Source organism: Zea mays, chromosome 5 (assembly GCF_902167145.1).
Source record: "Zea mays cultivar B73 chromosome 5, Zm-B73-REFERENCE-NAM-5.0, whole genome shotgun sequence".
Taxonomy (NCBI): Eukaryota; Viridiplantae; Streptophyta; class Magnoliopsida; order Poales; family Poaceae; genus Zea; species Zea mays.
The window spans coordinates 76675239-76687449 of NC_050100.1; the positions used below are offsets into that span (position 1 = coordinate 76675239).

A 12211-nucleotide genomic window follows, 5' to 3' on the forward strand; every position below is an offset into this window, starting at 1 on the left:
ATAAGGCACTGTCTAATTTCCTGTCGTGTCCTTATTAAATATGATACGTTGTGTCGCCCAATATATTGTCCTTCTGATCTCAACAGGTTACCACCGCTTTTTGCATCATTTTGCTGCATGCAGCGCTTGCATGCCGCCACCCATTCGGTTTCCAGGTCGCATGCACCCGCTGTTGATGCATTTGACTCACCCCTTACCCCTAGGCCTTCCCACGGCCGTGCTGGTGGATAAATGCGGCGCGGGGGACGACGCCTAATCGCCGCCTCGCGTGTGCCGCGGCACGCCCGCCACTTGCTCAATGCTCATCCTCGCTCCTCGGCCCCGCGCCCATTTCGGTTCGCCACCTGCTCATCTCTATTCTGCCCTGCGTCCGGTCTTCATATCACGTCAGGTTATCTCGCCGGCCTCACTTCTCGCCCTAATTTTTGTTGAATAATTAGACAAATTCCAATCTAAATTCCGAATATAAATCATGACCAAATCAGAAGAACTGAAATAAAAGCCAAATCAGATAATGCGTACTGATTAGACTTACTGATTGTTGGCGCGCGCCAGGATCAGCTGAGTCGACGATGTCAGAAGATCACGAGCAGTCGCGTGAAGACGCTTCCCAAAAACCTTATTCGCCCTCTCCCGGTGCAGGATCTAGAAGACGAAGGGTTCCGGAGACCTGCTCTCCTGATCGCAGATGCACCTCTGCGGTCGGGACGAAGGGAACTAAAAGGCGGCTCAGCTATGAAGAGAGGCGAAAGCGAATTGGGATCTGGGGATGATTTGGAGGCTGGCTGCCGGGCTCCTTTTATAGGGTCGAGTCCGCGACCCCCCGTGCTTATCCGCCCACGAAAATCTCGCAATCAGTTGAGATTTTGTAGCGATCGGTTAGGATAAGCGTAACAGCCAAGAAACCAAAAAATCAAACGGCAAAAGGTAGCCGCGCCCCCGCAAGGCGAGGGGCCGGATTTCGGCGGACCATTCACGCGTATGTCGTGCGCCCGCGCCCTTCGCCCCGCCCCGGCCCGGCCCGGCCAGGCCAGGCCAGGCCAGGCGAGGCGAGGCGAGCGAGCGCGCGCGCGCGCGTGTGGCTCTCCACACTCTCTCCTCTCATCCATGACTTGGTGAGTGAGTGTGGCTTCCATATTTAAGCTAGCTCTACTCCACAAGAGCTAGCAATATGGTGCTATTGGTTCCACCTATCCCTTTGCCATCCACTTATATGGGCTTTTGAGATTTTCCTGGGATTTATTTGAATAACTTAATTGGGCCAAGCCCATAAATCCTAACAATCCCCCACCAGATCTCAAATGCCCATCTGCAGTTTTCGCCACTGTTCACTACCGTTTAATATACTAGTTTTTCAGCAGAGACTGTTAAGTTGAACTTCCGCCTAGAACTCCAAGTTACACCAACCCACAACTTGGACAATGGACTATGCCTTGAATTGCAAGTTTTGCGTGAATGGGTTTCACTTGAAGTCATGACCAGTACTTGGCTACCAGTAGTCCCCTTCTCGGGTGGAGCATATACGTCGTACTCCAAGGTCTCTTCATGAGTTTACTAGAGATCACCCAAATCTCATAGACTGCGACGTTAGACAGTCTAACTCATATAGGTGTGTTCTTTCAAAGAATGTTCTGCAGGACAACATCTTCGCTAATACAAGCCAACAGAACACATTAAGGCACAAAGCCAACCTGCCTTACAACATTTGAGAGTATTGCATCTTTACTTAGAGAGGGTCAAAAGTTACTCTCCTCAGTTCACCAATGGCTTGTTCTTCCCAGGACCTAATTCACGGGATCTCCGATCACATAGACTGGGTTTCCACCATGGCAACTTTATTCGGGTCTCATACCCATCTCTCTCGATGCGATTTCTATCACATTACGTGGTAGTCCCTTGGTAAAAGGATCTGCCAGATTTTTATCTGTTGAAATATAAGTCACACTTATAACTCCGGAGTTTCTCAACTTTCTGACAGACTTCAATCGTCTTTTGACATGTCTTGATGACTTTCCATTATCCTTAGAACTCGTCACTTTAGCAATCAATGTCTGATTGTCACAGTTCATAAGGATAGCTGGTATTGGTTTCTCAACCACCGGCAAGTCCATCAAGAGTTCACGCAACCATTCTGCCTCAACGGTTGCTGTGTCAAGTGCAGCTAGCTCGGCTTCCATGGTTGACCTCGTCAAAATGGTCTGCTTGCATGACCTCCATGATACCGCACCTCCACCAATAGTAAAGACATAACCACTGGTGGCTTAAAGCTCGTCTGCATCAGATATCCAGTTCGAATCACTATATCCTTCAAGTACTGCATGCTGACCAGAATAGTGAATTCCATAACTCATTGTACCTTGCAGGTAGCGCATAACCCGCTCAAGTGCATGCCAATGATCAGTCCCGGGGTTTGACATGAACCTACTCAATTTGCTCACAGCAAACGAGATATCGGGCCTTGTTGCACCAGCAAGATACATGAGTGAACCGACAATCTGAGAGTATCTCAATTGGTCTAAACCAATTCTCTTGTTCTTTCGCAGTGTCACACTGGGATCATAAGGTGTTGGAGAAGGTTTGCACTCAGAGAAGCCAAATCGCTTCAAAACCTTTTCAACATAGTGAGATTGCGAGAGAGTAATCCCACCATCTGCCTTAATCAGCTTGATGTTTAGAATCACATCAGCTTCTCCCAGATCTTTCATATCAAAACTCTTTGATAGAAAAGACTTGACTTCATTGATCACATCAATGTTTGTGCCAAATATCAATATATCATCAACATATAAGCACAATATAACTCCTTCGCCCCCACCACAGCGATAATATACACACCTGTCTGCCTCATTAATGGCAAAGCCTGCAGACGTTAGAGTAGTGTCAAACTTCTCATGCCACTGCTTTGGTGCTTGCTTCAGACCATACAAAGATTTCAATAACTTGCACACCTTGCTTTCTTGACCCTTTACTACAAATCCATCAGGCTGTTCCATATAGATTTCCTCGTCCAGCTCTCCATTAAGAAAAGCTGTCTTTACATCCATCTGATGAACAAGGAGACCATACGAGGCAGCCAAAGAAAGTAGTACTCAAATAGTGGTCATTCTAGCAACAAGTGAGTAAGTATCAAAGAAGTCTTCTCCTTCTTTCTGAGTATAGCCTTTAGCCACAAGCCTAGCCTTGTACTTTTCAATTGTACCATCAGGCTTGAGCTTCTTTTTAAACACTCACTTACAACCCACGGGTTTGCATCCATAGGGTCGATCAGTGACTTCCCACGTACCATTTGAAAGAATAGAGTCCATCTCATTATGAACTGCTTCTTTCCAATCATCTGCATCTGGAGATGCAAATGCTTCTGCAATGGTAGTAGGAGTATCGTCCACAAGGTACACAATGAAATCATTACCAAAGGATTTTTCAACCCTTTGTCTCTTGCTCCTTTTAGGAGCATCATTGTCATCCTCCTCTAGGACAATTTCATGTGGCTGTTCAAAACTCTCAATAGGTGTATTATGTTCAGGAATTATCTCAGAAGAGTATCTAGAATTGCTATGAATGTCTTTCATTGGAAATATATGCTCAAAGAAAGTAGCATCACGTGATTCCATAATAGTATCAACATACACATCAGGAACTTCAGATTTAACTACTAAAAATCTATATGCTATGCTACACGAAGCATATCCAAGAAAGACACAATCCACTGTCCTTGGACCAAGCTTGCGCTTTTTATTAATTGGTACATTGACTTTCGCCATGCACCCCCAAGTGCGCAAGTATGAAAGTGATGGTTTTCTCCCAACCCACTTCTCATAAGGGGTTTTCTCTTCTTTGCCCATAGGAATTCTATTCAGAACATGACATGAAGTCAGGACTGCCTCCCCCCACCATGCCTTAGATAAACCACAAGTGTCTAACATGGCATTCACCAGGTCAGTCAACGTACGGTTTTTCCTTTCAGCAATCCCGTTTGACTCGGGTGAATAGGGAGGAGTCCTCTCATGAATAATGCCATGTTCTGCACAGAAATCGTCAAAGACTTTGGGAAAGAACTCACCACCACGATCTGATCTAAGACGTTTGATCTTTCTCTCTAGTTGGTTTTCAACCTCAGCCTTATAGATTTTAAAGTAGTCTAAAGCCTCATCTTTAGTTTTTAGCAAGTATACATAGCAAAATCTAGACGCATCATCAATCAATGTCATGAAGTATCTCTTACCACCTTTTGTCAACACACCATTCATCTCACAAAGATCAGAATGTATGAGTTCTAGTGGTGCCAGGTGTCTCTCCTCAGCAGCCTTATGAGGCTTTCGAGGTTGCTTCGACTGCACACAACTATGGCACTTAGAACCTTTGACTATGGTGATATTCGGAATTAAACTCATGGTTGCAAGCCGAGACATAGAGCCAAAATTAATATGACACAAACGAGAATGCCAAATACTCGCAAGATCATCAACATTAGCACAAATATGGTTCACAGACTTATTATTGAAATCTAACAAAGAAAAGCGGAACAAGCCTCCGCAATCATAGCCTTTACCAATAAATTGTCCAGACTTGGACACAACTAATTTATTGGACTCTAAAACTACCTTGAACCCATCTCTACATAGAAGGGTTCCGCTAACGAGATTCTTGTGTATAGAAGGGACATGATGCACGTTCTTCAGCTGCACGATCTTTCCCGAAGTAAACTTCAGATCCACCGTGCCAGCGCCATGAACAGAAGCATGTGACCCATTCCCCATTAGCACGGAAGAATCCCGGGCGCCCTGATAAGAAGAGAACAAGTTGATGTCAGAACACACATGAACATTAGCACCAGTATCAAGCCACTAGCTAGGTGATTGAAATACTGAGAAGATGAAAGGTAAATTACCATACCCTTTGTCTTCCTCATTGCTAGCGACCACTGTGTTGACATTGCCCTTTTTGCCACGGCGATCCGCTCGATCGGGACAATCCTTGGCAAAATGACCCGCCTCGCCACATGCGAAACATGTCAATTCAGCCTTGTTCTTCTTCTTCTTGAAGTTGGTAGTTTTGTTGGGCTTGTTAGATTTTGGCTTTCCTTTGCCCTTGTTGTGGTTCTTCTGAACCATGTTGGCGCTGGAGTGGCCCTCGCCTCCTTTAGATCCCGTGTCCTTAGCCCGAGCTTTCTCCTCAACATCCAGAGACGCTATCAGATTTTCAACTGATATCTCCTGTCTCTTATGTTTCAGAGCTGTGGCGAAGTTCCTCCATGTAGAAGGCAACTTTGCAATAATGCATCCGGCCACAAATCGGTCAGGAAGGACTATCTTAAGGTGGTCGAGCTCCTTGGCTATACACTGTATTTCATGAGCTTGCTCTACAATAGAGCGATTATCAACCATCTTATAATCATGAAAGCTCTCCATGATATACAGGTCACTGCCAGCATCTGATGCACCATACTTAGTAGTAAGTGCATCCCACAACTGTTTCCCGTCTGTGTACTGCATATTCGCATCAACCAGACGGTCAACAAGGGCGCTAAGAACGGCTCCCGTGAACATAGTATTGGCATGGTCGTACTCTTTCTCCTGTTCAGGAGTCAGTGGACCCTCAGGTCTGCCTTTACTAACATGGAAGACATTCATAGCAGTAAGCCAGAGCGTGGCCTTGACTTGCCATCTCTTAAAGTGCATACCATTAAACTTTTCTGGCTTCAGCGCGTCGGCAAAAGCAGCCATAGAAAAACTAGGAAATTGTCTACAATAAGGTTTTTGGATTGTTGAATAATTAGACAAATTCCAATCTAAATTCCGAATATAAATCATGACCAAATCAGAAGAACTGAAATAAAAGCCAAATCAGATGATGCGTACTGATTAGACTTACTGATTGTTGGCGCGCGCCAGGATCAGCTGAGTCGACGATGTCAGAAGATCACGAGCAGTCGCGTGAAGACGCTTCCCAAAAACCTTATTCGCCCTCTCCCGGTGCAGGATCTAGAAGACGAAGGGTTCCGGAGACCTGCTCTCCTGATCGCAGATGCACCTCTGCGGTCGGGACGAAGGGAACTAAAAGGCGGCTCAGCTATGAAGAGAGGCGAAAGCGAATTGGGATCTGGGGATGATTTGGAGGCTGGCTGCCGGGCTCCTTTTATAGGGTCGAGTCCGCGACCCCCCGTGCTTATCCGCCCACGAAAATCTCGCAATCAGTTGAGATTTTGTAGCGATCGGTTAGGATAAGCGTAACAGCCAAGAAACCAAAAAATCAAACGGCAAAAGGTAGCCGCGCCCCCGCAAGGCGAGGGGCCGGATTTCGGCGGACCATTCACGCGTATGTCGTGCGCCCGCGCCCTTCGCCCCGCCCCGGCCCGGCCCGGCCCGGCCAGGCCAGGCCAGGCCAGGCGAGGCGAGGCGAGCGAGCGCGCGCGCGCGTGTGGCTCTCCACACTCTCTCCTCTCATCCATGACTTGGTGAGTGAGTGTGACTTCCATATTTAAGCTAGCTCTACTCCACAAGAGCTAGCAATATGGTGCTATTGGTTCCACCTATCCCTTTGCCATCCACTTATATGGGCTTTTGAGATTTTCCTGGGATTTATTTGAATAACTTAATTGGGCCAAGCCCATAAATCCTAACAATTTTGTCCACCGACATTGAGGATTCCGTCCAACGGCATGAGTCGATGCTGCTTGTTCTGTTCCCGACGAGTCTGGACCCATACATTTGTACTCATACTTTTGTATTGTTTCTCCTCATTTTGGCCGGTTTATAGTTATTACTGCTGCTACAGTTGGAGAATGGGAATCCTAACCCTAATCAAGTTAGGAGTGTATATATATAGCTGAGTGTTGTGAGCCAAGGCTCGTTACAATGGAGATATACATAGTAACGTAAACAACACATTCGCAGTCTCAACTCTAGCAAGTGGTGGAGCACGACAGAAAAAATAAGGTATGGCTGTGGGCAAAACTCACACATTGCATCAAAAGAAAAAATTAGTACAAGAACATCATTAAAAAGTACCTCAAATAAAGAAAAACTTATCGAGTGCATACCAAATTAGCAATTTAACCAAATATAAGTTGTCATGCAAAGTGGAAGCAAGAATGTTCCAGAATAACAAACGATCAAATGCCATAGATTTATAAAAGTTTCTGTTTCATCTAGAGTAACAAACACCATAGTGGATACCTAAACAATTGACATGAAGAAAATTCCTCCTAAAGAAATAGGTAGAGACCTGAGAGCTTTACTTCATCACGAGGTAAGCTTGGCTCCATTGCTTACTAGCAACTTATCAGGGGTGTATGATAGACCATTCTCCTCTCCATATCAAAAGCCAACATTAGTCATTGCATTTCTTAACCAATCTGATAAATCAGGGAATGAGGAATTTGTTCCGGCATTAGGCGTGTATTTTGATATGCAGAGGAGAATAGTCCCATCTCTAGTGGCAGTCATCCCAGCCTGCTATGTAAGCCCACTTAGCTCAGAGGTTAGAGCATCGCATTTGTAATGCGAGGGTCATCGGTTCAAATCCGATAGTCGGCTTTTTTTCTATCGATGTTCTATGAACAAGAATTCTCTTTTTCTCCGAATAAAATGGGGAATCCAGGGTCTATTATGTCGTTTTACCTTACAATTTTGCTAGATACAAAGCATAAAAATAAATAATATATATACAAAAAATCCAGATGTTGATGAAATTTCATTTTTTGTGTTACTCCATTTTTTGTGTTACTTTAGTAGATTTTACTCTGTTTATCCTTTAGTTTAATTCTGTTTGAATTTCGTTGTATTCTGTAATGTAAATAGAACGAAATTTATTGTGTAAAATGAAATTTCAATAAAATAAAAAAGGAGTCTTCATGTCCTGTTATCGAGGGCCTCGTTTAAAAAAAATTCGCCGTCTGGGAGCTTTACCAGGACTCACTAGAAAAACGCCTAAATCCAGAAGTAATCAGAAAAAGAAATTCCATTCTTGGAAAAAAGAGCAATATCGTATTCGTCTTCAAGAAAAACAGAAATTGTGTTTTCATTATGGTCTGACAGAACGACAATTACTTAGATATGTACATATCGCTGGAAAAGCAAAAAGATCCACAGGTCAGGTTTTACTACAATTACTTGAAATGCGTTTGGATAATATCCTTTTTCGATTGGGTATGGCTTCAACCATTCCTGGGGCCCGACAATTAGTTAACCATAGACATATTTTAGTTAATGGTCGTATAGTTGATATGCCAAGCTTTCGTTGCAAACCCCGAGATATTATTACTACGAAGGATAAGCAACGATCAAAACGTTTGGTTCAAAATTATATTGCTTCATCCGATCCGGGCAAATTACCAAAGCATTTGACGGTTGACACATTGCAATATAAAGGACTAGTAAAAAAATTCTAGATAGGAAGTGGGTCGGTCTCGAAATAAATGAGTTGTTAGTTGTAGAATATTATTCTCGCCAGACTTGAACTTAACGAAAAAAGGAAAGGTTCATAGAATTTTTTCCCCTTTCCCCGAACTAAATCGACCTAAGGCTCTTAATTCGTATTTTCCCGTTCACCTAGCAGAAATAGATTAACCCTAGGATACTTTTTTCTTTTTTTTTTATTTCCTCGATGTGTATTTTACATACCACAGTAATTTGCTATAGAGAATTTCTATTAATTAAAGGTATTATTGTTGGAATAAATTGTTATTTAATTTGATACATTGTGATCGCTAACATTGATGAATTAAGAGAAACGGAAAGAGAGGGATTCGAACCCTCGGTAAACAAAAGTCTACATAGCAGTTCCAATGCTACGCCTTGAACCGCTCGACCATCTTTCCTACATAATCTTATTATGGAAAATAAACTGAGTGAATAGCGAGTTTTCGTATTCCTGCAATACAGGTACAACCACAACGGCTCGGGAATTCCATGGCTCTATTGGATTGGATGGAAAAATTCCTTTTCATCTAAGTGGAAGGATCCTGTATTTTTTTACTAGGAATCCTGCTGGACAACTGGAGAGGACGCCAGGGGAGTGGGGAGAACCGCACGACGACACGGGCACACGGACGCGACATGACGCGCCAGGAGGGTCGTGGCCCGCGGCCGGCGGTCGCATGGCACACGCCGCACGGGAGGTTGGGAAGCGGGAGTTAGAGACTGGAGAGGTCGAGAAGGCGGAGGGAGAGCGTTGGGCGTTCTACGGCGATGTCGCGATGGCGGTTCAACCACACTGCTCATCTGCTCGAGCGCGCGAGGCTGGCTCGAGCGAGGGAGGCGGCAATCACGAGCGGGCGAGGCGCGCAGGCGGCTGCCGACTGGATGTGAGAGAGGAGTTAGGGCTCATATATTGGGATGGGCTGAAAATTTTAGGTATGGCGTGGGCCATAGTGGGCCATAACGGGCCCTCCGCCACTGACTCTAGCCTGTACAGATGTTGAGACTGGATCGAAACTCGGCAAAAACACTCGACGACAGCCCCTTGGTGAAGATATCGGTGAACTACAGCGTGGTGGGACGCTGATAATCTGAACGTCACCGGCGGCGACACGCTCGCGGACGAAGTGCAGGTCGACCTTCACGTGCTTCGTGCGCTGATGCTGAACGGGATTGGTGGAGAGGTAGACCGCGCTGGCGTTGTCGCAGTAGACGAGGGTGGCACACTAGAGGGGCTGTGGAGCTTCTGGAGAAGCTGGCGCAACCAGGAGACCTCGGCCACACTGTTGGCCACAACACGGTACTCGACCTCTGCGTTGGAGAGAGACAACAGGCTGGCTCTTGGCGGCCCAGAAAACAAGGTTGGCGCCCAACGTAATCGGAAGTGGACCGGCGCGTGTCGGGATAGCCGACCCAGTTAGTGTTGGTGTAACCACGAGCTCTGATGTCGGTGAGGGTCGAAGGAGAAGGCTGTAGTCGATAGAGCCGCGGAGGCAGCGCAGGATCCGCTTGAGAGCGCTGAGATGGGGCTTCCGTGGGGTGTGCATATGCAAGCACATCTGCTGAATGGCGTAGGCGTTGTCAGGCCTGGAGAAGTTTAGGTACTGAAGGGCACCGGTCAACCTCCGGTAGGACGTCGCGTCGACGACCGGGGCCCCGTCATCCTTAGAGAGCTTCGCCTGAGTGTCGACAGGCGTGGAGCAGGACTTGCAGTCGGACATGCCAGCCCACTCTAGGATAGCGATGGCGTACTGGCGCTGGTGGAGGAAGAGACCCTGAGGCCGGCGCTCGGCGGTGATGCGAGGAAGTGGTGAAGGATCACCAGGTCCTTCATCGCAAACTCCCGCTAAAGGGCGACGATCGTGCAATGTAGAAGGTCGGTGATGGATGTTGTGAGCACAATGTCGTCGACGTAGAGCAGGATGTAGATGGTGTCGTCGCCGCACCGGTAGATGAAGAGGGACGTATCTGACTTGGCCTCAACGAAGCCGATGGAGGCCAAGTAGGAGGCGAAGCAACTGTACCAGTGCCTGCTTGAGGCCGTACAGGGAGTGCTTCAGTCAGTAGACCAGATCTGGGCGAGCAGCGTCGACAAAGCTGGTGGGCTGGCTGCAGTAGACAGTCTCCGTTAGAGTGTCATGGAGGAAGGCATTCTTGACATCGAGCTAATGGATCGCCCAGTCCTAAGAGTGGGCGAGGGATAGGACGGCTCGAACGGTGGCGAACTTAACGACGGGGCTGATGGTCTCGTCGTAGTCCACCGAGGCGCTGTGTGAAGCCCCAAAGGACCCAATAGACATTGTAGCGGTCGAGAGAGCCGTTCGAGCCTTGTTCGCAGCTTTGCTAAGTTGGTAACCAAAGTGCTAGCAGCTCGGTTGGCACCCCACCTGCCAAGTATGGTCTCTATCAACCGAAGTGCCTTTATCAAAGGAAGGAGTATACAAGACAATTTTCTACTGGTGCAGCAACTTACCAGATCCTTACACCACACAAAAGAGCCTCACATCCTGCTGAAGTTGGATATTTCCAAGGCCTTTGACTCAATATCCTGGCCATTCCTGCTTGACATGTTAAAACACTTGGGATTTGGTCGAATCTGGTGCAACCTTATTAGTCTACTGCTTTGCACTTCCTCTACACGGATCCTTGTCAATGGCGAGCCTGGGGAATACATTCTGCATCATAGGGGTCTTCGGCAAGTCGATCCTTTGTCCCCCATGCTGTTTATCCTTGTCATGGAGGCTTTGAATGCTATGGTCAGTTATGCTTTCAGGGAGCATATCCTGTAGCCGATTGCAAATCAACATGCCAAACATTGTATCTCCTTCTATGCTGATGATGTTGTTTTGTTCATGCGGCCCTCTCATCAGGATATCTCAGCAATTATCAGCATTTTAGACATCTTTGGTCATGCTACAGGGCTAAAAACGAACATCTCCAAAAGTTCTGTTACACCCATTCAATGTGGAGCGAATGAGCTGACCACCATTTCTGCCTTATTACCATGTGCTACAAAAAAATTCCCTGCACTTGGGGATTCTTCTATCAATCCGTAAGCTTGCTAACTCTGATCTCTTGCCGCTTGTTGATAAAGTTGCTGATAAACTTCCAGGATGGAAAGCCAATCTTCTCAGCCGGGCTGGTCGTCTTGTCATGGTTAAGACAGTGCTGTCTTCTGTCCCTATCTATCTTATGCTTGCATTAGAACTCCCTAAATGGGTTTTTAAGGCAATCGGTAAGAGGAGACGAGGCTTTCTTTGGAAGGGACAAGGTGACGCAAAGGGAGGTAACTGCCTTTTGTCCTAGGAAGCTGTCCAACGGCCTCTCAAGTATGGTGGTCTGGGTATTCTCAACCTGGAGATGTTTGGATGGGCCTTACGTGCCAGGTGGCTTTGGTTACAGAAGACTGACGCGTCAAGGCCATGGGCTGGTCTCCCTATCCGAGTGCACCGTAATGCAAAGGCCCTCGTTGATGTGGCTATTACCTCAGTGGTAGGCAGTGGTGAATCTGTGAAGTTCTGGTCTGATCATTGGCTCCTTGGTAAAACTGTGGCTGAACACTGTCCAACCCTGATCCAAATGATTTCTAGAAGGGATTTAAAGCGAAGAACAATAGCCGAGGGGCTCACAAATCATCAATGGGTGTCAGATATTCGGGGAGGATTGTCTGTAACGGTCCTAGTGTAGTATCTGCAGCTATGGAACTTGGTTGATGGGGTAGTTCTACAACCTGACATCGCAGACCAACACATCTGGCGCCTCTCTGCTCATGGTACTTATTGTAGCAAATCAGC

The 12211-nt window shown here is 46.5% G+C and overlaps 1 long non-coding RNA gene and 2 other non-coding genes across 3 annotated transcripts in view; 2 read left to right on the top strand and 1 right to left on the bottom strand.

Moving 5' to 3' along the window:
- The first annotated feature begins 168 nt into the window (after positions 1-168).
- LOC109939930 (uncharacterized) overlaps positions 169-12211 on the top strand; it is a 16689-nt gene continuing 4646 nt past the window's right edge. Inside the window, exon 1 of the long non-coding RNA XR_002262307.1 lies at positions 169-391. This is a non-coding gene — a long non-coding RNA (uncharacterized lncRNA). The remainder of the gene's footprint in view (positions 392-12211) is intronic.
- Positions 7463-7535, top strand: TRNAT-UGU (transfer RNA threonine (anticodon UGU)). The gene has a single exon. It is a non-coding gene; the product is annotated as a tRNA-Thr (tRNA).
- Positions 8732-8818, bottom strand: TRNAS-GGA (transfer RNA serine (anticodon GGA)). The gene has a single exon. It is a non-coding gene; the product is annotated as a tRNA-Ser (tRNA).